Source organism: Schistocerca americana, chromosome 7 (genome assembly GCF_021461395.2).
Source record: "Schistocerca americana isolate TAMUIC-IGC-003095 chromosome 7, iqSchAmer2.1, whole genome shotgun sequence".
NCBI lineage: Eukaryota > Metazoa > Arthropoda > Insecta > Orthoptera > Acrididae > Schistocerca > Schistocerca americana.
In genome coordinates this window covers 154746468-154768155 of record NC_060125.1, presented here as the reverse complement: position 1 = coordinate 154768155, position 21688 = coordinate 154746468, and the positions used below count along the sequence as shown (strand labels likewise).

The 21688-nt window shown below is 42.1% G+C and overlaps 1 protein-coding gene and 1 pseudogene across 2 annotated transcripts in view; one reads left to right on the top strand and one right to left on the bottom strand.

The window, feature by feature from the left end:
* The window catches only part of LOC124622155 (semaphorin-2A-like), a 1077868-nt gene that overhangs the window by 611950 nt on the left and 444230 nt on the right, over window positions 1-21688 (top strand). The gene's annotated exons all lie outside the window — the stretch shown is intronic.
* LOC124623266 lies at window positions 9760-9877 on the bottom strand (annotated as a pseudogene).

Sequence of the window (21688 nt, the reverse complement as noted above, 5' to 3'; positions counted from 1 at the left end):
AAATCAAAATTTTAAACAGGGCTGAAACAGAAACTGTTGAAATTATTCACGGTAAATGATGACAGCCAAAACAGTTTCAGGATAAAGATTTATTAAAATTCTTGACCACGGGTTCGGTATATATAAATGTACCTTCATCAGAAGTAAAATATCCTGAACAGGAAGACACTTTCATCAGCAAAAACTTAGCATCGGAAATGGGAAAGAAAAAACACTATAGCTTAAATAACCGTAAAATTACCAGAGTATTACAGACGCAAAAACTTTTAGTCACTTACTAAAATTACATCCTGCAATGGAGATAAATTGTTAGGAAAAAAACAGATGGAAAATGTTCAACCTTAGGAGATAACAGGATGAAAAAGAATGAGGGTAATAACTTTATTTCTATTCCATTTTTGGGGAACGTATCATATAAGATAAGAAGACTCCTACAGAAACAATACGGTTACAGAGTTGCCTTTTCCGTAAATAATAGCCTGAAACAAAAGAGTGACTCATACTATTGGGGCACGGGAAGAACTTGGCTCTTGTAACGACTGCCCAAACTATTACATTGGACAGACAGGTAGACCCATTAAAGTAAGGTATAAAGACCACATGCTAGGTAAAAATGGGGAAAACGTACATAATTCCACGTTTGCCGAACATCTATGGCTCTTACAGCATACGCCACGTAAACTGGACGACGTAAAACTGCTTCACGAAGCGAGTAAGGGTTACAAACTGGACCTGCTCGAAGAATTAGAGATTTTCAAGCATTTGTCTCAAAAAGATGGTTTTGTTCTTAATGAACAGGTGCAGCTTAGAAACAAATTTTTTTTAGACAGTTTCAAATCCCTCCTTGCTTTAATGTAATATAGTCTGGCGGACTAGAAGTTAGTTTTCTTGCCTGTTGGTGCCGGTGAAATTCGCTTTTCCTGTCTTGTTGGGATTTTACGTATTTTTGATGTTTGCTGTTTGTGATTTTCGATGTGTATGTGTGGTTAATTGACTGTTATGTTTTTATTCACAACGACAGATGGTTTCGTTTTACTTTACCAATTTGGTTCTCTTCGCTAGTATGTATTTTACCGTTTAAGTTACGCGAAATTCTCGCGCATAACGCTAGTGCCCTCTCTCGTCAGATGTGTTCCATAGCGCAAGCTTCATCTGGTTGGTTTCATATTTTCGATTTTCGTAGATGTTTTTAAATGGTTTTGATACGTTTTATTTATTAAGACAGAAGGTTTGAATTTGCACAACTTTTAACAATTTTGATGCGCAAGTGTGTGTATCCATGGATTTTAATGTGCGCAAGTGTCTGGCACATACAACAAGTGCCCTCTCTCGGCGAAACTTTCTGCCCGAGGGCTTTCACACTCTCGTCTCGATAGTTCCAAGGCGCAGTACTGATGCTAAGCTGTGTTCGCATCGACCCTCTGTCCATAACCATGTTGTATAAATGGAGATGATGTTTTAACTACTGACGACGCCTTTGGCACAATTGTTTTATTAATCTCCATTGCAGGACGTAATTTTAGTAAGTGAAATGGTTCAAATGGCTCTGAGCACTATGGGGCTTAACCTCTGAGGTCATCAGTCCCCTAGAACTTAGAACTACTTAAACCTAACCAACCTAAGGACATCACACACCCATGACCGAGGCAGGATTCGAACCTGCGACCGTAGCGGTCGCGCGGTTCCAGATTTAGTAAGTGACTAAAAGTTTTTGCGCCTGTAATACTCTAGTAATTTTACGTTCACTTAAGCTATAGTGTTTTTCTTTCTTATTTCCGATGCTAAGTTTTTGCTAATGAAAGTGTCTTCCTGTTCAGGATATTTTACTTCTGATGAAGGTATATTTCATTGAGGAATAAATATATTGGGAAACAGTAGTTAGTATCCCTAGTTCCCTAAACAGGCCTCTGTTCGTAGTCATATTCTTGATATGATGTATAAGTTACATAGTTTTGGCGTAATTACTGAGACAATTTTGTGAATTTTTAGAAGGAAAATTTCCGCAAAGTTGATAAGTCAAATGAAGACGTCACAAGTTGCCATATGTTACATACTGACACAGTTAGTGTAGTTCATACATCAAATGTACTTTGATTCACCGTAACCATTATTTGTAACTGTAAATATGGTTTTTCCGTGCGTGTCGCAACCCACCCATGCAGTCCAATGGGGGTGATACTATATGGTAGCCCTCCCTCGTCTATCCATGAAAAAGGTTTTGGTTTGGAAACGCAGAGGTTGGGTTTGAAGATTGTTTGTCAAAAGAGGGCACCGCACCAATAGACTTCTTATGGAAAGTTTGTGTAGCAGCTTGGAATCGGGTGTCAAAGTGGGCGAGACTGGTCAGAGTGTTCCTTCTAAAATGTTCGAGAATGCTGGAGAAAGTTGTAGAATGTTCCAGAAAATTATAGAAGTTTCTAGAAGGTTATAGAACATTCCAGAATGTTACAGAATACTCCATAAGGTTTCCACAATTTTCTAAAACGTTCCAGCATAATAGAGAAACTTCCATACGTTTTGCGGAGTGTGCTAGGATATTCTACAGTTTGCCAGGATGTACGAGACTGTTCTCGAATGTTATATTGTCTTGTTACATTCCAGTTCAGAAGGTATACAGGGTGTTTCAGAAGTGATAGTCAGTATTTTCGCTACTTTGAAACACAACTCTAATAATGAACAAGTTCTCATAAATTTTAAGATGTTATTTTACAGCACATGTTAACTGGACATTTTATCTTATTTTGGTGCATACTACCACTTCCCAAAATATGGAAAGCAAAGAGCTTGCATTAGGCGAGATTTATTTCACAGTATCGAAAATCAAGAATTACTCATAGCTCTCAAGATGTGCGTTTAAGAGCCCATGTTTTTTGTTTCGAATGACCATTCCTGTCATATCCTGCATATGGAAGAGGACGAGGCGCAAGTCATAGAAAGTGAAATAAATTTAAGTGAAATTGAGTTGCTTCAGGTAATGAACAGTGTATTAAGTGGAATTATGGTGTGGAAGATTATCAATATTGGCATTTAGCACGATGTTAAGACGTGAATGGGAATATATTGCGAACGGTGAATTTCAAAGGAAGGAAACAGAAGGAACAGCGAAGAAATAAAATAGATGACGAGCGAGGAGAATATTTAGCTTCACAACGGGAGAGAATGAATAGGCTGAGATATGAAATTAGAGAAGAGGACCGAGTGAGACATTCAGCAAGCAGACACAGAGAAACTATCGAAAAAATAAGGTTACAAAATAAACAAATCACAGTTAGATTCAGTGAAGTTCGTGAAAGAAACGGTCGCTGGCGCACAAACAAAACATTACTGTACGAAAAGTGCAAAACAGAAGCATCAGAGATTACAGCTTGCCAGGTGAAGCATTCCGTGATGATCCCTCTAAAGAGTAGAACTAACTCGAACGTGTTCTCAAATAATATGGAGTGTTTTCAGAAAACGAATAAAAGTAAAGACCAACAAAATTGGGTCTCTCTTAATAAATATTAAATGATGTTAACGTGCTGCACTTCTAAATTTAATGTTCTAGAAAATATTGTATGTGGGCTATTTAGGTTTTTATGTTGGTAACGCCACGTAGCGCTCTGTATGAAAATCACTGACTATGCTGTGTGTAGTCTGTGGCTGGTTGGCATTGTTGGAATATTCGCTATCCTGCCTCTGGCATGGATGTGTGTGATGTCCTTAGGTTAGTTAGGTTTAAGTAGTTCTAAGTTCTAGGGGACTGATGATCTCAGAAGTTAAGTCCCATAGTGCTCAGAGCCATTTGGCAGTTGGATGTCGGTCGTGCCCTTTCAAAGGAACCATCCCAGCATTTGCCTGTAGTGATTTAGGGAAATCACGGAAAACCTAAATCAGGACGGTCGGACGCGGGATTGAACCGTCGTCCTCCCGAATGCTAGTCAGTTGGATGTGAACAGCGCGTAGCGTTGTGCAGTTGGAGGTGAGCCGCCAGCAGTGGTGGATGTGGAGAGAGAGGTGCCACAGTTTTGAGAACGGACGATCTGCACGTTTGTCCGCCAGAAAAAGGAAATTTGTAAAAATGAATGTCATGAATTGATAGATATATATATATGACGACTTTTGAACACTGTTTGTTCCCTATCAAAATCTTTCATTTGCTAACTGCCTATCAGTATTTAGTGCCTTCAGTAGTTAGAATCGTTTATTTAGCTGGCAGTATTGGCGCTCGCTGTATTGCAGTAGTTTGAGCAACGAAGATTTTTGTGAGGTAAGTGATTCATGAAAGGTGTAGGTTATTGTTAGTCAGGGCCATTCTGTTGTAAGGATTATTGAACGTCAGATTGCGTTGCGCTAAAAATATTGTGTGTCAGTTTAGTGATGATCAGAATAAGTAAAGAGTAAAATGTCTGAGTAAGTTCAGTTTTGCTCAGCTGTTTGAAAAACAAATAACGTAAGAGGTTTACCAGCACAGTAATACTTAATTTTCCAAAGGGGACGTTTCAATACACTTAACAGAAATTTTGAGAGATTCACTGAAGTTATACCATAAATTTTTTACGACGTATGTGAAACGTAAACAGCGGTCAGAACATGGAACGAAGGTTCCAGACTGTGGGGTGACCTAGAACAGCCTTCGTGTGTCTTTCTGGCAGCTTTTGGTTACTGCGGAGACGGCGTGCGGAAGAGGTATGACTTGGTTGTAAGGCCGCTTCTGGTACAGTGCTAGCATGATGTGAGTGTAAACTGTGCGGAAAACCAGGACGCAAAACATGATGCCATCTTTAACCTATGCGTATATCAAATAAGCATCTACAGTCTCCAGGACGTTGCTGATTCTAGCGTCGACGGTGACACTCCATCTCGTATGGGCTATAACAGCGACCTACAACAACAGTAATAATCGGTATTGATCGTGTGTGGTCCAAACAGACGACTATCGTAATATTGACGCTTTCCTTCAACTTACAACCACAAAATAATCATCATTTGGATTTCTACAGAAATATTTGCGGATATTTGCAGAAATTCCTGCGGATATCGGTATGAGCGTAGGTTTTTACCTGAGCATATCTCTGGCGATAAGTGTAGGGGAACCCGACATCGTTGAACGTTATTGTCGCTATGAGTACTGTAAGATCTTGCACTTACCCTACATAGAACTTGTCAGCTGTGATAAGGAACACTAAAAAAATAATAGTCGCGTAGCTGGAACCTGGCTTTGTACAGCCACTTTCTAGTTCATTGTGGTAGGCTTTGCTTCTTCGTAATGCTAGCGCGGAAAATGAACATTTCCTTGCAACAGTCGCGACAACAGCACATCCACGGTGTGAGCTAGAAGGGTGGAGAGGGGGGGGGGGATTGATGGAAGGAGGGGATAAAGGGAGGGGAAGCAAGGTGGAGCAGATCATATTAGTTTCGTGGAGGAAGGAGCGGTGGTGGGAGTGAAGGACAATTTGTTCCAAAACAGTGTTTACTAATCACCAAACATACTAATGCTATCGCTTTGTAATCAAAAATGGTTCAAATGGCTCTGAGCACTATGGGACTCAACTGCTGAGGTCATTAGTCCCCTAGAACTTAGAACTAGTTAAACCTAACTAACCTAAGGACATCACAAACATCCATGCCCGAGGCAGGATTCGAACCTGCGACCGTAGCGGTCTTGCGGTTCCAGACTGCAGCGCCTTTAACCGCACGGCCACTTCGGCCGGCTCGCTTTGTAATCGTACCTTGTGGTTATAACGAAAGTGCAGCTACCCATGGAGGTTCACTGTGGGCTGTAACTATCGTATGGCAGCGAAATATGGTAGATATGGAGATATGGCAATGCGTTAATGCGAAACCGATCTACGTTGGTAAAAAAAAAAAAAAAAAAAAAAGTTCGAATTGTGGCCACCAGGCACAAATATGGTGCTGTACACTGTTTGTATGACGGTATGAAATCGACGCTATCATTTGGCATGCCGTAATGTGAGTGAACATATGACTACCGAGAAGAGAGAACGTGTGCTATTCGTGAAACTGTTTAATGGCAGCAATTATAATGCTGCATTGACTGAAAGGAAGATGATAATGAAATTCTCAAACACTGGTGAGTGTGGTGTGGAAGAGAAAGGGATGCTATCCCAATGGAAGTCCCTGACGCAGTCGCTGTTGCTGTAACTGACCACGCAGCACCTGCTAGTGCTCGTACAGTGTCACAAGAATTTTCTTTCCCACATCAACAGTACGGAAAGTTTTGTAGTCTATTTTACCGTGGTACCCGTACAAGATCCAGAGGTGTAGCAAACTGAAACGTCATGGTCCGCAGCAACGTTCTGAATTTGCTCTTCGGTTTCTGGCATGGATCGAAGTAGATGATATGTGGCTGGGAAATATTCTGTGGAGTGACGAGGCGTGTTTTACACTACACAGAACTGACGAATTTGAGGTGTTAAACCGCGTGTTCTGTATGACAAGCCATCGCACTCGTCCTAGGTGATTGTGTGGTGTGGATTCACAAGCACTTTTATTCTTGGTCCGTTCTTCTTTGAAGAGAATGCACCCGAGGTCCGGTCGTATCGCGACGTCTGCACGTTATAAGGACCTCCATGCACAGCATGTGATGCCTAATTTGGAAGAGCGCAACTGTGTGGAGACTACTGGTTTCATGAAAGATGGGCAACTCCTCGTGTGGCTCACACTGCGAAATACACTATGTGATCAAAAGTATCTGGACACCCCCCAAAACATACGATTTTCATATTAGGTGCATTGTACTGCCACCTTCTTCCAGTTATTCCATATCAGCGGCCTCAGTAGTCATTAGACATCGTGAGAGAGCAGAATGGGGCGCTCCGCGGAGCTCATGGACATCGAACGTGGTCAGATGATTGGGTGTCACTTGCGTCATACGTCTGTACGCGAGATTTCCACACTCCTTAACCTCTCTATGTCAATTGTTTACGATATGATAGTGAAGTGGAAACGTGAAGGGACACGTACAGCACAAAAGCGTACAGGCCAACCTCGTCAGTTGACTGACAGAGACCGCCGACAGCTTAAGAAAGTGGCAGTGTTTAATTGGCAGATACCTGTCCAGACCATCACACGGGAATTCCAGACTGCATCACGATCCACTGAAGGTCTATGACATTTAGGCGGGAGGTGAGGAAACGGATTTCATGGTCGAGCGGCTGGTCATGAGCCACACATCACGCCGGTAAATGCCAAACGACGTTTATGCACAACATGGGATCTTTACCTAATAGGACTGATGCAGAAAACTGAGAAAGTTCGAAGAAGAGCAGCTGCAAAACAGGGGAGAAAATGTTACAGATGTGAAGCGAGTTGGATGACAATCACTAAAACATAGGCATTTTTCATTCCATCGAAATATTTCCACGCAATTTGAGTCACTAACACTCCCCTCAAAATGCCAAGCAGTTTTTTTCCAATCCCACCTACACAGAAAAGAAAGACCATCCTCATAAAATAAGAGAAACCACAAATCGCCCGGAAAGATTTGTGTATTCATTTTTCCCATGTTTTATTCGAGAGCGGGACGGCAGAGAAATAGTCTGAAAGTGTTTCTGTGAACCTGCTTCCAAACACTTTCTTTTTTTTAATTTTTTATATGGGAATTCTCTCGTTGGAGTGGGAAAGGGAGAGATTTCACCTCTTGTACTCCCTGTGACACACATTTTCGTTTCAGTCTTGACTGTGTAGAGCAGTGGTCGTCAAACACTTTTGATTAAGAGCCAACACTGATATCGTAGGGCAACACCTCGGGCCGCATACGAAATGGGGACGGAGGGAGTGTAAAGTGGGCACTCAAAAAGAAATTCAATTTTCACCAAACCATGGTTGTTGATAGAAGCTTACCACTTACATATTTTGAATCTATAGACTGTAAGGTATCACACCAAATATTTTTAAGTGAAAAAGAAATTAATAAATCGGAACTATACGCATTCTTGTGAAGAATGCGGATACTGTGGCCAGTGCCATTGGAACAAGATATGTTTTTTTTCTGGTTTCCGGACATATTTTCCAGGCATTGTGTTCCCGTATTATCTCAAAGGATACCAAAGGCTGCAGCAGAATGTTTTCAATTTTCCTTTTTTACGTGGTAAAACAGAACAGGGACGATTTTGAAACAAAACATATTTTAATTAATGCAAAAATCTCACCAATGGATAGAACGGCGGATTATAGCTTTGTATGTAAAAGGCTTTAGAAGTCAGTTTTATCTGTTGTATTACGCATGGTTTTGGGTTATTGGGGTGAAAGCTTTGCCCACTATTTCCGATGGTACACCTTATCGGCATTAGTGATCTACAGAATAGGCTAACAAACTGAAATAAATAACAAGGAATTACATTTGTAGGCACAAAATACGTTGTTTGAACATTCATATTGTAAAAAGGTATTACTCTCCATACAAGAAAGGTAACAAGACTAGTATAAATGACTTATCTTGCATCCGACGACTCAAAAACAAAAAGGTTTATAGTAAAAAATAACGGGTCAAGCTTCCTCTGTCAGTCTCACTGACAACTGTTGCCAAGTACATTATAATCAGACGGACCACTTCTCTGCAGGCAGCAGCGCCGTTCAGGCCAATAAATATGCAATGAGCATCTTTCTTGTCGTGGTCACTTTACTGCACCTTCTTGTGTCGATCTTACTGTAATTGGTAGCTTACATGTATGAGAATGCTATATTAATTAGCAGCGGTAATTGTCATATGAGACACGATCACAAATGTTTATTAAACGTTTTGAACGTCATTTTTCTGTTACTCATTGCATTGTATTACAACAGCTTTGATTTGATTTCATATTACTTGCCACAAACACGACGTTTGAAGATGACCATCTTTATAACGGGCATTCACAAACCCATGTTACTGTCGCTTGACATTTATACCATAGCAGCTGATCGTTGCTAGCTGCGCACGCTCTTGAATAGTCAGCGTTGGAAAATAAACGATAAAATTTTCCACTCCTCAATTCTGTTAACACCGCACTGGCCGCTACATATCATTCTGCCACAGACATAAGCGATAAACTGTACTTGGCTCACTGCTAGATTCACCAACGTCAATTAAAATTGAGCACATCCTAAAATATTACCGTCTCTCTAAGTATTTTTATTACTGAGCAAGAGCCGGCCGCGGTGGTCTCGCGGTTCTAGGCGCGCAGTCCGGAACCGTGCGACTGCTACGGTCGCAGGTTCGAATCCTGCCTCGGGCATGGATGTGTGTGATGTCCTTAGGTTAGTTAGGTTTAAGTAGTTCTAAGTTCTAGGGGACTGATGACCACAGCTGTTAAGTCCCATAGTGCTCAGAGCCATTACTGAGCAAGAGAAAAAAGACTCTGAAGAAACTCGTGACGTTAGCTGAGGTTTTTGGTTTCTGTTGCTCGTTGCCAGAAGCGCTTTATTATAAAATACGGGTGAGCACTGCGGGCCTCGCGTACGTTTGATTCGGGCCGCATGCCGTCCAAGGGCCGCAGCTTGATGGCCATTGTCGTAGGCCAATCGAATTCGTCCCTACTTGCAGGGAGCCCCAGGCTGATTAAAAAAACTAAACTCCGCCTGAACAGACCATGAAGACCCACAAGTACCGACCGGCCGCCGTATCATCCTCAGCCCTCAAACGTCACAGGATGCGGATATAGAGGGGCATGTGGTCAGCACACCGCTCTCCCGACCGTTTTGTCAGTTTACGAGACCGGAACCGCTACTTCTCAGTCAAGTAGCTCCTCAGTTTGCCTCGCAAGCTGGGTGCACCCCGCTTGCCAACAGCGCTCGGCAGACCGGATGGTCACCCATCCAAGTGCTAGCCCAGCCCGACAGCGCTTAACTTCGTTGATCTGACGGGAACCGGTGTGTCCACTGCGGCAAGGCCATTGGCACCAGAGTGATTAATTAAGATAATAACTTTCGAAGTAATACAAGAGCGAAAGCGACTTTTTAAGCAGTATAACAAAAATATTTATCCAAGATCGCAACAATTACTTATTTATTCTGGTAACCTGTTTCAGACAAACAGGACCATCTACAGATCACTGACGACTTGGTAACTTGTGGAAACGGTACTCGAAATTGCTGTACATACCAAAAGGTACCACCAGTTATTGACTGAAACCGGTTATCGGAATAAATAAATGTTAGCTGCGATCTAGGCTGACTATTTTGATTAATTAAGAGACTGAAGAGGTGGACAGAAGCTACAGCATACAAAGGAAAAAGGTTATCATTTAAACTTTGATATACTGACATTTAGGACCTTACACATTGTCGAGAGTAGTGTTCAGAAGTGCAGTGTACTAAACGGTCGTAACATCAGCGTGGCGGAAAATTACCGTTATTTTATAGGCTACATCCTACTTCTGAACTAACGATGATAAAGGGGAACGAATTTGAGAAATATTAGAGAGAGGACTGAAAACACGAGAGAACAGATGGGGTAGCACAAAGGGAAGGGCGGTTGTTGTGATGTCTCCTTACCCCATGGAGATACCGACGGTGGTTCGCAACAGGCAACACAAAGTAGTTGCTCCTGCTGCATTAACCCGAAGGAACTTTACTGCAGGCTTCGTTATGCATCTCTGTCCAAAATAATGAAGATCGAAGCTCTAGGCGGCAAGTGCCAGAAGTCGAATCTGACATTCCGTGGCGTCTTCCCAGTGTACCATCTAACAGTGCCCGCTGATGTCCGAAGAGAAAGTCGGCTGCGTTGGCCGCGCTCCGGCGACTTGCCATCTCCCAGAATCGTACATCAGTAAGCTTCTGTTCTCAAGAAATAGATCTGCCAACTGCTGAGAAGGCTAGCGGCCAAGCACTGTCTGTTGTGGAATAGTAAGCAGAGGTTTCTTAGAGGTTTCCCATCCTGCTGTCATGATAAACGACACAAGGGCGGACGTCTTTCGTATCAACGCCTTTCTTTGACGAAGAGGGAGCCGGTGGAATTTTGATTCTAGTGGTTGTCGCTGTTCAGGTGAAAATAATAATTTCTCTTATAATGATCGTATGAGAGAACAGATTCCGGGTTGCTAGTCTCGAATATGTAAGGAAGCTAGCTGTCACTGTCTCCTTTCTCTCTGATTTTACTTCGAGGAGTTTAATTGCATATAAAGTTATGCAGACATAGAAATGAAATTGATACAAACATCTGATGCGCACTGGAGTGTTAGCTCCAAAGAAGGAATACACATTCTTCATATGGACAAGACTTTCATTAATTGGCCTCGCCCAAGTGCTCGTCACATGTTCAGGCTGGCGTAGGTGTAGTGTTCCAACTTTAAATGTGAGTAGCAATCACGTAGATGTAGATGTCGATGCAGTGCGGAGGCATGGGAAATGTTGGTAAATCATCAACAATTATTTAGATTTCATCGTCAAATTCTAAGTATCGATGATCGATAGTAATCGAATACAAAACATCGATGTTTCTCAGATTGGTGTTACGTGATTAATTTGAAGAATGTCGTGAAAGGCAACACATAAATGTGTATACACTATTGGCCATTAAAATTGCTACACCACGAAGATGACGTGCTACAGACGCGAAATTTAACCGACAGGAAGAAGATGCTGTGATATGCAAATGATTAGCTTTTCAGAGCATTCACACAAGGTTGGCGCCGGTGGCGACACCTACAACGCGCTGACATGAGGAAAGTTACCAACAGATTTCTCATACACAAACAGCAGTTGACCGGCGTTGCCTGGTGAAACGTTGTTGTGATGCCTCGTGAAAGGGGGAGAAATGCGTACCATCACGTTTCCGACTTCGATAAAGGTCGGATTGTAGCCTATCGCGATTGCGGTTTATCGTATCGCGACATTGCTGCTCGCATTGGTCGAGATCCAATGACTGTTAGCGGAATATGTAATCGGTGGGTTCAGCAGGGTAATACGGAACGCAGTGCTGGGTCCCAACGGCCTCGTATCACTAGCAGTCATCTTATCCGCATGGCTGTAACGGATCCTGCAGCCACGTCTCGATCCCTGACTCAACAGATGGGGACGTTTGCAAGACAACAACCATCTGCACGAACAATTCGACGACGTTTGCAGCAAGATGGACTATCAGCTCGGAGACCATGGCTGCGGTTACCCTTCACACTGGATCATAGACAGGAGCGGTCACCTCTTGTTCGCATTGACGGCACTTTGAACAGTGGACGTTACATTTCAGATGTGTTACGATCCGTGGCTCTACCCTTCATTCGATCCCTGTGAAACCCTACATTTCAGCAGGATAATGCACGACCGCATGTTGCAGGTCCTGTACGGGCCTTTCTGGATACAGAAAATGTTCGACTGCTGCCCTGGCCAGCACATTCTGCAGACCTCTCACCAATTGAATACGTCAGGCCAATGGTGGCTGAGCAACTGGCTAGTCACAGTACGCCAGTCACTACTCTTGATGAACTGTTGTATCGCGTTTTAGATGCATGGACTGCTGTACCTGTACGCTCCATCCAAGCTCTGTTTGACACAATACCAAGGCGTATCAAGGCCGTTATTACGGCCAGAGGTGGTTGTTCTGGGTACTGATTTCTCAGGATCTATGCACCCAAACTGCGTGAAAATGTAAGCACATGTCAGTTCTAGTATAATGTATTTATCCAATGAATACCAGTTTATCATCTGCATTTCTTCTTGGTGGAACAATTTTAATGGCCAGTAGTGTATTTCTGAAATGGAATGTCCGATGCATTTAGGTTCAACTACCATTCTGCGTTCAAAGTCTCTTAATTCCCATCGTGGACCCATATCACGTCGGAAACCTTTTCGCATGAAGCCAATGTACTGCCCGTTTATATCTTGTGTAAACGGTATTACCGCCATCCTTATATGTGCATATTGGTATCCCACCCCTTTGTCACCTCAGTGTAATTCGCAGTGGTGATGTTATGAGACATGCTCAGGAATAGATACGTTTAAATGACGAAACAATTATTGGAAATTCTAACATGTAGTCTAGTTTTTTGCACAACATCGACGGTCGATATTTTATCTTTAATATCGATGTTAATATGTTGCAAAGACTTCTATATCGCAATAGGAGAGCATATATTTAAACTCTGAGCATCGCAAATGTCGATCATCGTTGAATATCCCTAATACGGATAGCATTTTTCTTACCCGTGCAGACATCGAGTTGTGGGCGTGTCACAGGAAGAGCAGTGCGCGGTGCGGCGCGGAGTGTTGTGGTGACGGGCGGCAGCTGCGGCGGCCCTCGGCGGTCACCGCCATTGTAAATGCCCCTGGCGCCGACACGCGGCTGTAGCAAGCCGATTACCGCCGCTGCAAAGCCGCGCATTGTGGGCTGCGCTGTTGTACACGCAAGCCTCTGTACTTCAATTACAAAGAGCGCCGCAGCGCCGCGCAGCGGAAGAAACGCTCACCAGCGACAGCGACCGACTGAGCACTGTTAGCCGGCACTCACCGCACCGAATAAACTAGTTCTGCTGGCGCTGTTCCGAAACAAAAGTTTTTGTACGGCGGTTATCAATAGCAAACAGATATTTTAATGAACTACATGGGTACGCAGGTTGTTTGAAAACATATAACTTTGTTCCACGGCGGGTTCAAATGTCACATCATAATGAAAGTGTTTTGTACACACGTACAAGACAGGAAATGATTTGAGTCAACATAACAAAATTACCCTTAGAGATCAATCAACGTAATGGCCACTATACTTAACAACACTTTCCATTTTGCGTGTGTATCAGAGATTCACAAAGTAGTAACCCACATCATAAACAAAAATAATTATTGAAATAAAAATGAATTTTTATTATAACATGTTTTCATATCGACTAGACTGCATGAACTGATTTATCTTAGCTGTGCGCAGATTGCTAATCCTATACAGATAATTCTGAAAATATATTATTATGAATTTTTGATAGTTACGGAAATAGTTGTGAGATTTATGGCGAAAAATGTGGCGCGCTTGCAGTAGGTAATTGTTATGAAGTGAACTATTCGCGCATCAGTTAAATACTGCATGCGCTCCAAGTTTTTCGCTATAAATCTTACAAGTATTTTCATAGATGTTAAAAATTCACAACCAAAAATTTTTTGAACTATCTGTATGGGCTTAGCAGCCCGTACGGGGCTAAGAGAAATTACTTTTTAGTCCATATAAAAGTATGTTTTACAAATATTTATATTTATTCATTTAACTATTTCTACGTTTTAGTCTTATTCGTGTGAAATTTTTCGTCGATTTCAAACATCTTGACGAGATTACTGCTGACAAATGTGATAAATTTTAGGTTTATTTCAGTTTCTTTTCACCTGAGTTAACTAGTATATTGCTTCCACCTAGCTTACGCGCAGGCTTACCAGCAGTCGTTCCTCCAGCGAACCATTCGCAGATGATACAGAAAAAGGAAATAGCAGTGGTAACCCGTTCTATATACCACAAAAGAAGGAGAGTTAAAGCTGCACTGTCGTACAGTTCTGAACTATGTTGAAACCTCATCGGGAAGTTTGCAAAATTTGTACCGAACAGGCAGACAGAAAAGGAAGCCCCTAAAAAACACGTTAAAAGGGACTTAAATTTAACAGAGCAGAGTTTCATAAATATGGCTGATCTTCATAACTTTAATCTTATAAGAACATTAAATTAAGTCACATACCTCTGTCTGCTATGTCATTAAATTGTAAACTGCTTGTATCAGAAGTTAGAAATTTTTTCATTACTTGGATTACGTGGCGCTAGTTAACATTGGTTTTTATTGCTAGATTTTAATGCTATCTCATCAGGAAATGTGGTGTGCGTACTGTAAGACCTTCCGGTACACACACCATCAGATTATTTGACATCTCGCTCTATGCGAGTGTCAGCAATATGCCTCGTGGTCTTATTGTGGCGTGTTTAACTTCTGCCGTTAGGTCAGACGATAGAAATGCCACTTGCACACTTAGAGTAGCAAATTGACGATGACCAACGTTAAGCAGAACTTGATTAATTTTCACACACATTTATTGAAATAATAATAAGCGTAAACATTACTGAACTTGATTCTGAATGCTATTTACAACTGACAATCTGAAGTTCCTTTGGTCTTGCTACGTTAAACTTATTCTCACATATCTCTGATACTTGACAAAGTGTCAATACATTTATCTTCATGGCTATGTACAGGAATATGATAATCTTATTAGGCGCAGACTGAAACTTGACTATAGACTGGTACAGACTAATGCAGACTGACCAATCAGAGGTCTATACGCTCGTTATAATACCTTGCGCGTTCAGGTATCATTGCGCGAGTGTGATCCGCGAGGAGAAAAGGTTCTACGTTAGCAGCAATCTCATTGGCGGCGTTACATATTAATACGCGGATCGGCGGAAGCAGAATTTGGTCCGTCTCTAAGACAGCGCCATCTCGTAGTGCGGAGACGGACGAGCGCTGCGCCTGCGCTGTTGTGCTTGGTGGGGCACGCTCTATTGGGAAAGTTGTGTACGCGCTGACTACGCGGAACTGTGTACACCACAGGAAAAGATAATAATTTTCGAATATGGCTTTACATCTACCATTCTTGACCTGTACACTTTGCAGTAGAGTGTGTTATTATGATCACAGACGTAAACATGATTTGTGCCCTCTGAATTGTTCGTCTCTCGTGAATTGTTCAATTTAATGTAGCAGACGTAGCTAACTGTTCACGGTATGCGACGTAATTATACTGATGTAAGTTTAATGTTACGGAAGTACCGATATTTACGTGGTCCCGACATATTTCAACCCTTTTTTTGGTGTAGTTTGTCATTTACAACTGCACTTTACGAATGTCGGGTGCACTTGCAAACTTGAAAGTAGTGGAAGTACTGCAAGTTATTGCTCTGTTATGCTGATTGATCTTCAACTCTAGTTTTACCATGTAGACTTTAATGTTTTCCTGTCTTGTTCGTGCGAACAGAACACCGTAACTACCACCTGTGAGCGAAACCGGCTGCGGAATAAGATGTATTTTCAGCCTGCGTACCACGACCGTTTGCGCATCTAAGGAGAAACCACCATAACACTGTCGTGTTTTTTCAGATGGACACCCACATCATTACTCCAGCGTTAAATCCACACACCTTGTATGATCTTTGTTTTGCCTGAGTAAGAGCATTTTGAGTTACTCTCTGGTAATCGGTTGGGTAGAGATGTTGAGATTCATCGTTGTGTCGGCTGGCCTACTTCTTGCCTTCTTATGACAGTCTTGATGATTTCAGGAACAGAGGCGATTTAGCTATACAACACACAAAGCGTGGGCTCCGTGATGTCACAGCTCACGCGAAGTCCACAATTCAGAAACGGTCGAGGAAGCGTCCAATTATCCCCCTACCCGAATTCCTCGTCTTTCAGTTACATAAGCGCGTACTTACACTTGGGCAGACGAGTCCTTTGCGCTATGAAAACGACCAATGCGTGTGAGTTTTCATTCTCGCTTTAACCCCTTGTTTGCAACGGCTCCTCCTAAAATTTGCTTTTTTGTGAGCACTTTTTGAGTACGAACAGGCTAACATTCTGTTAATATTAGTCTCTGCTCTTGTTCCGTGGCAAGAAATCCAGAGAAATGCAAGTATGCACCCGAGTAAAACTGTGAAATGGACAGGTTGTACTTATTGGAGTGTGTTTCCTACAAATTTAAAATGCCATCGTTAGCTTAAAATTATCTTCTGAATGAAAGAATTTGAATTTGATCTCGTAATCATATACTTAGTTTTTTAAAACCCCTTTTTCGTCTTCCTTCTGTCAACAGGATACATGAGATAAGAATTTACATTAAAAAAAATTGTAATAAAAGTGTAACTGCTCTTCAGTTTAGCACTGATATTCCTGTAATATGGTGTACTGCAACGGAATGTTAGGCGGAGTGGCCAAGAGAGAATGATATGTCTCCTGTTAGTTGAAAAGTTCGGGGACTGACGGTAATGGCAGTCTTGGGCAAGTTGCGGAATTCGTGTTTAGTAGGTAAAAATCGCGGAGTTCGTGTGCTGAGCAGCTAAATGTCACGGAGTTCGTGTGCTGAGCAAGTAAAAGCTGTAGAGTTTGTGTGGGTCGGCTGTCCGAGACGCGCAGCCGCGCTGTGTTGTTCTTAGAGGGAAAATTGGTAGTTTTCACTTAAAAATACACTCCTGGAAATGGAAAAAAGAACACATTGACACCGGTGTGTTGGACCCACCATACTTGCTCCGGACACTGCGAGATGGCTGTACAAGCAATGATCACACGCACGGCACAGCGGACACACCAGGAACCGCGGTGTTGGCCGTCGAATGGCGCTAGCTGCGCAGCATTTGTGCACCGCCGCCGTCAGTGTCAGCCAGTTTGCCGTGGCATACGGAGCTCCATTGCAGTCTTTAACACTGGTAGCATGCCGCGACAGCGTGGACGTGAACCGTTTGTGCAGTTGACGGACTTTGAGCGAGGGCGTATAGTGGGCATGCGGGAGGCCGGGTGGACGTACCGCCGAATTGCTCAACACGTGGGGCGTGAGGTCTCCACAGTACATCGATGTTGTCGCCAGTGGTCGGCGGAAGGTGCACGTGCCCGTCGACCTGGGACCGGACCGCAGCGGCGCATGGATGCACGCCAAGACCGTAGGATCCTACGCAGTGCCGTAGGGGACAGCACCGCCACTTCCCAGCAAATTAGGGACACTGTTGCTCCTGGGGTATCGGCGAGGACCATTCGCAACCGTCTCCATGAAGCTGGGCTACGGTCCCGCACACCGTTAGGCCGTCTTCCGCTCACGCCCCAACATCGTGCAGCCCGCCTCCAGTGGTGTCGCGACAGGCGTGAATGGAGGGACGAATGGAGACGTGTCGTCTTCAGCGATGAGAGTCGCTTCTGCCTTGGTGCCAATGATGGTCGTATGCGTGTTTGGCGCCGTGCAGGTGAGCGCCACAATCAGGACTGCATACGACCGAGGCACACAGAGCCAACACCCGGCATCATGGTGTGGGGAGCGATCTCCTACACTGGCCGTACACCACTGGTGATCGTCGAGGGGACACTGAATAGTGCACGGTACATCCAAACCGTCATAGAACCCATCGTTCTACCATTCCTAGACCGGCAAGGGAACTTGCTGTTCCAACAGGACAATGCACGTCCGCATGTATCCCGTGCCACCCAACGTGCTCTAGAAGGTGTAAGTCAACTACCCTGGCCAGCAAGATCTCCGGATCTGTCCCCCATTGAGCATGTTTGGGACTGGATGAAGCGTCGTCTCACGCGGTCTGCACGTCCAGCACGAACGCTGGTCCAACTGAGGCGCCAGGTGGAAATGGCATGGCAAGCCGTTCCACAGGACTACATCCAGCATCTCTACGATCGTCTCCATGGGAGAATAGCAGCCTGCATTGCTGCGAAAGGTGGATATACACTGTACTAGTGCCGACATTGTGCATGCTCTGTTGCCTGTGTCTACGTGCCTGTGGTTCTGTCAGTGTGATCATGTGATGTATCTGACCCCAGGAATGTGTCAATAAAGTTTCCCCTTCCTGGGACAATGAATTCACGGTGTTCTTATTTCAATTTCCAGTAGTGTAGTAACACTCTTTGGCATCTACTGAATTTTCCGTCGGTGCTAGGCAGGACATAAAGAGGATAAGATTTTCTAATGTACTGCAAAAGTGTGTTTATTTTCTCACGAACAGTGTTCCAGCTTCTCAGGCCATCTTCAGGTGACAATTGAATGTTGCAGACACAGATAAAAATGATGTGTGACTTACACAGATATTATTTGTACAGAAAATACAAAAGTGACAAAGTGTTTACAAAGCATACCATAAGAAAAATATTACAATAATTACACTAACTAAAAACGGTGTGGGGGAAACAAAGTTTTTATGTGGAGATACATATAACAAATAATGAAAAATAAAACGAATTTATAGTTTGAATCTACGACTTGGAACGAAAACTTAATTTAACAAGGGACAGGGAGGACAGTGAGTCTGATAGTTTAATACGTGGCTGGCATTCTGTGTCATGTGTTTGTTGATTTCAATTATTTCCTTTCCAGTAGGATCATCTTTCTGCTTTTCTTGACAGAATATAACAGTTCACATTCTACAACAAACGGATGGTTCTCTGCTAGATGATCAGCAAAGGTAGAATCTTTCTGCTTTAATCGCCAGCTTCTCTCGTGTTCACTTAGCCTAATTGCCACGGCTCTGCCTGCCTGACCAGTATATACTTTTGTACAATGCTTGCACGTGATTTTTGGTATACCACTCTGTGACAAGGGTTGCATTTTGTCTTTCCTATCGAATAAAAATTCTGAAACGTTATTGGCGTTATAAAATGCAGGTATTTAGTTGCTAGCCTATAATTTTTTTTGCGAGATTGTCTCAAATGTTTCCAAGATATGAAATTTTGTACTAGGCTTTAAAACTAAAGAGTGATTGTTGTTGATAAGCCTACAGAATTATCGTTTTGCAAATAAAACCACCTTTCCTTGCTGCAACTTAATTTATTTCTCCCAGACACGTTTCTCCTTCTTCTTATTATAACGCATCTTCAGTGGAATCTAGATCGATACAGTTTTGTTATTTTTAGATTATCAAACAGTTCACGTTGCGTTTTTTCTTTTTATGTAAATAAATAATTACTTACAATTTGTTGGCTTTGCCATTTCCGCTCTTCTAGTCTGGAGGTCGCACTACCACTTCATTTTTGAAACGTAAGCACAATTTTGCCTTTCGAAACTGTTCACCATGTTTCTTCTTCTTCTTTGTGGTGCATTATTATGCTTTTGCCGTTAGTTACAGATATTAGTTGGAATAATGTGCTTTTAAGGACGTAAATATTGTGAGTTCATTACGTTCGTTTTCACAAAAATAGTAACAAAAAATTAAACCTATTATATTAGTTCAGGTATAAGGATGACGTCCTTTGCTTAACAGATGAACACAGACAAAATTTGAAAAACTACATACTGACATAATTACATATAAAAGTACGTAAAAGTATAAAATTCATAATTGAAAGAGAACAGAATAACCAAATTAACTTTCTGGGTATAACTATTAAAAGACAAAATAATAAGGAGATGTTTGAAATTTACCGTGAGCCCACAGCAACGGACATTATCATTCCCCCATTCCTCGAACCACCCACACTCACTAAAGCAAGGAGCACTTCGACACATGCTCCATAGACTCAACACAGTGCCACTCACCAAAGAAAACTACCAAAAAGAAATTGACATAATAATGCAGATAGTATAAAACAACAGTTACAGTAGTAACATTATCACAAAGCTAAACAACAAAATTAAAAGTAAAATGAAAGAAAAAAGCACCAAACAACAGACAACAACATAACTGAACCAAGCACAAACACTCAGTATCGTAACAACCACACAGAATAATCAGCAAAATATGAAAAAAAAACACAAGACGGTACATAATGACAAACAAATACAAACTCACATATAAAAGCACCAATATTTTCAAAAGATAAGGAATGAAGATAGTATACACAAGAGACAATTCTATTCAAAAATACACCCCAAAACTGACAAAAACCAGTCATATACCAAAAAGCAAGCAGGTATATATCAACTATAGCATAACACTTGTGATGGCGGATACTTAGGACACACAGTTAGAACACCTGATGTCAGATACAAAGAACACATGAGAACCTGGAAGTACGGGACAAACCACGCCACATTCGCAGAACACCTAAGAGAACATAACTACAAACAAACCAGTTAGAAGAAGAGATGAAAATAATTAGAATAAACAATAAAAAACACCTCCTAACCCTGAAAGAAAATTACCACATACAGAAAACCAAAGCAGAAAAGAACATCCTGTTGAATGATCATGTACAAGTGTGCCAAACAGTTCATTGTTTCCACTAATAGATAAAATAATAGAATAACACTCCTAAAAGAGGATTATTATCATAATAATAGTAATTATAGCAATACCACCCAACAGCTTTTCACTCACTTATCCATGAACCCCTCCACAGGACATTTAAACCAAAAGTCAAATCAGCTGATCATCGAAGCTTTCAACCATTCTCTGACAGCTATTACATTCATATTCACTTTACAACTCAAACCACCAACCACTCACCCTTCCCCCCCCCCCCCCTCTCCCCCTCTCACACACACACACACACACACACACACACATTTACAAAGACACACACAGAAATAAACATCATGAACAGACTTTAGTTTTCAACATGTACTTCGTTAGGTTGGCAACATGCCGGTAAACAAAGCAACCAGGCGGAGACACATAATGAACTCACATTATTTACCTCTTTAAAAGCACAACGTTCCAACAAATAGCTGTAACTAGTGGCAAAAGAATAATAGCGCACCACAAAGAAGAAGGAGAAGCATGGTGAAAAGTGTGAAAGAAAAAGTTCGGAATACAAAATTGCGCTTATGTTTCGGAAATGAAGTGGTAGTGCGACCTCCAGACCAGATGGGAGGAAACGACGATGCCAACAAACTCCAAGTAATTACTTATGTACACAAAAAAATAAACACGCGACGTGAACTGTTTGATAATCCAAAAATAACAAAACTGTATCGTTCTATATCCCACTGAAGATGCCTTAGAGTAAGAAAAAGGCGAAACGCGTCTGGGAGAAATAAATTAAGTTGCAGCAAAAAAAGGTGGTTTTTATTTACAAAACAAATATTTCTGTATTTGTGGGCTTATGCG